Below are 5,789 nucleotides of genomic sequence, written 5' to 3' on the forward strand. Positions count from 1 at the left end.
CAACGGTCGTGTGCATGAGGCCTAAGGCCAATGTTTCGGTCCATCCCAGACCTTGATCAGGGCCAGGCAACTAGAGGTGTACTGTGTGTCGAGATGGACCGAAACGTTGGCCTTATTCGTTGTAAATCATACATGGATGGAATAAATATTCTATATTAAGTTGCATCATACTTCCGAGTGCCATGAATTTCTTCTCTACATTAGAGGAGAAGGGCAGCAATAAAGAGGAGAGCCAACGTCTGACCGAAACATATAAAAAACCTGACGGTACATATGCTTCCATTCTGGTCAGCTTGGTTACTGGTGATTCCGTTATTACTATGGGCACAGGCTCAAAATTTTCCAGACCCAGGCCAAACTCGGCTGCTGGTAGCTTTGTGCTGGTATCTCCCATATGGCTATTGTTCTCCACAGCATGTGAAAGATCTGCAAGATGAAAAGGATCTATTAATAATATTTACTTATATTCCGCAGCGCTTTACAATTTAGAGGAACTAAGTTGTGCTAGACCAAGAGAGGAGGTTATAGAAAGACAGTGAGAGGCTGATGGGGAGATAGGATCATCAATGGGGATATTAAAAGCACCCATAATAACAGTTAATGATTCAGAAGATGAGGAAGCCAAGCAGCAAAGTGATGCTGAAATTGGTGGGGGGAGCCTGGGGGACGATAAACAACTGCAACTCGCAGGGAGATTGGGCGGAAGAGTCTGATGGTATGGATTTCAAAAGAGGGGAAAGGGAGAGGGTTCAGAGGGAATGACCTGTGGAGAAGGTAGTCTGCCTACTTCTCCACCATCCCTGTCATTAGGTCGGGGGGTATGGGAGAAGTGAAGTCCACCATAAGATAATACGGCAGGGGAAGTAGTGTCAGAATAATAATCATTATAATAATATTTATTTATGTAGCGCCACCATATTCCGCTATTGTTACATCCGTAACAACCTGCTCTATAAAAATACCACATGATCTAACCTGTCAGATGAACATTGTAAAACACAAAAAAATAAAAACTGAGTTTCTACTCTAGGGGTGCATCAGGGGGTCTTTAAATGTGACATGGCAACTTAACATTATCCCAGTGAAATCTGCCCTTCAAAAACCACATGGCGCTTTTTTGTCTGCGCCCTGCTGTGTGCCCGTACAGCAGTTTACAACCACATATGGGATGTTTCTGTAAACTACAGAATCAAGGTAATAAATATTGAGTTTTGTTTGGCTGTTAATCCTTGCTTTGTTAGCGGAAAAAAATGGATTCAAATGGAAAATCTGCCAAAAAAGTGAAATTCTGAAATTTCATCTACATTTTCCTTTAATTCTTGTGGAACACCTAAAGGGTTAACAAAGTTTGTAAAATCAGTTTTGAATACCTTGAGGGCTGTAGTTTCTAAAATGGGGTAATTTATGAGTGGCTTCTATAAGGCTATGTTTACATCAGCGTTCAGCCTTTCCGTTCTCCTGCTCCGTTATAGGAGCAGGAAAACGGAAAGGACGGATTCGGCTCAACGGAGCCTACGGACCTCATAGACCCCCATAGACTATAATGGGGTCCATTAGGTTTCCGCTCAGAAGATGATTTTGGAGCGGAGACAAAAGTCCTGCTTGCAGGACTTTTGTCTCCGCTCCAAAATCATCTTCTGAGCGGAAACCTAACGGACCCCATTATAGTCTATGGGGGTCTATGAGGTCCGTAGGCTCCGTTCGGCTCAGTTATGAGCCAAACCCTTCTTTTCCGTTTTCCTGCTCCTATAACGGAGCAGGAGAACGGAAAGGCTGAACGCTGATGTGAACAAGGCCTTATGTAAGCCTCACAAAGTGACTTCAGACCTGAACTGGTCCTTAAAAATTGGGTTTTGGAAATTTTCTTAAAAATTTTAAGATTTACTTCTGAAATTCTAAGCCTTCTAACGTCCCAAAAAAGAAAATGTAATTTACCAAATGATCCAAACATGAAGTAGACATATGGGGAATGTAAAGTAATAACTATTTTAGGAGGTATCACTATCTGTTTTAAAAGCAGAGAAATAAAAAATTAGAAAATTGTGAATTTTTCCCAATTTTTGGTAAATTTGGTATTTTTTTAATAAATAAAAATGACATATTTTGACTCAAATTTATCACTGTCATGAAGTACAATATGTGACGAGAAAACAAAATCTCAGAATGGCTTGGATAAGTAAAAGCGTTTATTACCACATAAAGTGACACAGGTCAGATTTGCAAAAAATGGCCTGGTCCTTAAGGTAAAAATTGTCAGGGTCCTGAAGGGGTTAAGTTAGAACTAGCATTACCATACGCTGTACATTAAGGTGGGCTCTACATCCCATGTCTTTCCACACTACATATGTTACTGAGGCATACATAGACACTAGCCACAATAAAGAGGACCGTTCATGGGATTATGGGTTACCTACTGCTATGCTCACCAGATAGGACGGCCTCTACAGATGCACTTTTTTTTCTAAAATGCCCCTCCATTCCAGCGCTGTGTCCCCCGTTGTTTTTGGCGCCTATGTATATTTAGACCATCGGTACAGGGAGGAGAAGACGGCCAGGTTTTTCAATGGGGGTCTCCTTCTCCCTGGCAGTCTAATCGCAGCGGAGAGCGAAAAAACAGCTCACCTTCTCCCTGGCTATGACTCTCCGCTCTCCGTTGCGATTGTACCGCGCTACAGCCAGGGATAAAGAGACGCCCATTGAGAAACCTGGCCTCCTCCTCCCTGTACCGATGGTCTAAATGAACATATCAGACCCCAAAAACAGCGAGGGACACAGCGCCGGAACAGAGGGGCATTTTAGAAAAAGTGCTGTCATCTGTAGGGGCCGCCCATGAACGGTCCTCTTTAAACCCCCCCCCCATTACATACAGACCGATATGTGCACATTCTGCACCTGAGCCAGGGCCACACCATTTATTGGGCCTGTTAGACGGTTGCAGAGCGGCCAGTCTTCTGGCTTTTTGACACAATACAACATCAGGCATTTGTGCTCAGCCTGGAGATTCTCGTTATATGGAGAGCTGTGGAGCACGGAGTCGGGCCACCGACTGGGTGTCACCTCTACATGAAATACAGTCATCTAGTGTGATTTTCTGCAGTCAGAAAGCGGAGGCAACCCAATCACAGATGGGGAGAACATACAAACCCCATGCAGATGATGCCCTGGTCAAATTCAAACCCAGTACAGCCAGGCAACAATTATAACTACTGAGCCACCATGTTTAGTGTACACTATTAGAATCAAGCTTATTACACCAGAATCAAGCCCATTAAATGACTACAGCACCAGAACTGAACCCATTACATAAATACAGCATCAGAACCAAGCTCAGTACATAGATACAGCACCAGAACCCAATTCATTACATGAACACAGCACTAGAACCAATCTCAGGACATAAATACAGCACCAGAACCGAACTCAATACATATATACAGCACCGGAACCAAGCTCAGTACCTAAATACAGCACCAGAACCAAACTCAGTACCTAAATACAGCACCAGAACCAAGCCCATTACATATATACAGTCCAAAAACCAAACCCATTACACAAATACAGCCCCAGAACCAAGCTTAGTACATAATTACAAGACCAGAACCAAGCTTATTACATAAATACAGCCCCAGAACCAAGCCCATTACATATATACAGCACCAGAACCAAGCCCATTACATATATACAGTCCCAAAACCAAACCCATTACACAAATACAGCCCCAGAACCAAGCTCAGTACATAATTACAGGACCAGAACCAAGCTTATTACATACATACCGAACCAAGCTCATTACATAAATACAGCACCAGAACCAAGCTCGGTACATATATACAGCACCAGAACCAAGCTCAGTACATAAATACAGCACCAGAACCAAGCTCAGTACATAAATACAGCACCAGAACCAAGCTCAGTACATATATACATCACCAGAACCAAGCTCAGTACATAAGTACAGCACCAGAACCAAGCTCAGTACATAAATACAGCACCAGAACCAAGCTCAGTACATATATACAGCACCAAAACCAAGCTCAGTACATAAATACAGCACCAGAACCAAGCTCAGTACATAAATACAGCACCAGAACCAAGCTCAGTACCTAAATACAGCACCAGAACCAAGCTCAGTACATATATACAGCACCAGATCCAAACTCAGTACATAAATACAGCACCAGAACCAGGCTCGGTACATAAATACAGCACCAGAACCAAGCTCATTACATATATACAGCACCAGAACCAAGCTCAGTACATATATACAGCACCAGAACCAAGCTCAGTACATAAATACAGCACCAGAACCAAGCTCAGTACATAAATACATCACCAGAACCAAGCTCAGTACATAAATACAGCACCAGAACCAAGCTCATTACATATATACAGCACCAGAACCAAGCTCAGTACATAAATACAGCACCAGAACCAAGCTCAGTACATAAATACAGCAAAACTTTGTCCAACCCCTACCTGCTTCAGCATCGCGCCACCAGCCGGGGCGCGAAGCAGCACGCCAAACTATACGGAACATTGACTGGTTTACATCCCGTCCCAGCATCGGTGATTCGGTGATCCCTGACTCTAGGAAGGCGCACCACCGCATCGAGCATCAGAGCATCGAACAGGAGTCTACATTACAGGTACACTGTTCAGGCTAGAAAGATACTTGTGGATTGGTGTATATTTATGTGCCACATTGCAAATAACATAAGCCTCCATTGTGCCATTCCCACATTAAATATTAAAGCACCTATAGTCCCAGAGCGCAGTATCATCATCATTTATAACATGTTTTCACTAAATTTAGGCCCCTGTCACCCAGGCACAGCAGGGGTTCATTCACGGCAAAAGGGGGTTCATGTCACCCAGCAATACAACAGAGGATTTTGAGAGATTTAGGCCCCTGTCACCCAGGCACAGCAGGGGTTTGTATACGCTAAAAATGGTAAAATGTCACCCGACAATTGAAAATAAGAATTTTTTCAATTTAGGGCACTAAAATTGGCACTTTTTTAAATTAAAATGGTTCTAAAATAGTCCTTGAAAAGGCTAGAGGGATGTAAAAGGCAGTAACATGTGCTTAAGAGCATGGCAACTGCTCTGCAAACAAATGTGGATAGGGAAATAACTTAAAATGAAATAAAATAGCTAAAAATTACAAATTAGTAACCTGCAACTCAGAGAAGGAGGTGGAGTTTGAGGAGGCGGTGAATGTGGTGTTGTAGGTGGAGGCAGCAATGGAGGAGGAGGAGGTAGCCAACAGTGTTTTTTTATTTTTTTTTATTGGGGTAGGTAGCCCCCAAAATATTGGGACAAATAAAAAAAAATGAAAACAAAGGATCATTGCACTTGACTTGAGTACAAGAATGTATGTTTGATGGTGGTATACATGTCTATTCTGCACAAGGTACAGACAAGTCCTGTGGGATCCAAGCCTGGTTCATTTTAATGAACGTGAGCTTGTCCACGTTGGCTGTGGACAGGCGGCTGTGTCTGTCTGTAATGACGCCTCCTGCCGTGCTAAATACATGTTCAGAGAGTACACTGGCTGCAGGGCAGGCCAGCACCTCCAAGGCATACAGGGCTAGCTCTGGCCATGTGGACAATTTGGAGACCCAGAAGTTGAATGGGGCAGAACCACCAGTCAGTACGTGTAGTCGTGTGCACAGGTACTGTTCCACCATGTTGTTCAAATGCTGCCTCCTGCTAACACGCTCCATATCAGCAGTTGGGGCCGGTTGTTGCGGCGAGGTGACAAAGCTTTTCCACATGTCGGCCATGCT

Source organism: Bufo bufo, chromosome 3 (assembly GCF_905171765.1).
Source record: "Bufo bufo chromosome 3, aBufBuf1.1, whole genome shotgun sequence".
NCBI classification, from domain to species: domain Eukaryota; kingdom Metazoa; phylum Chordata; class Amphibia; order Anura; family Bufonidae; genus Bufo; species Bufo bufo.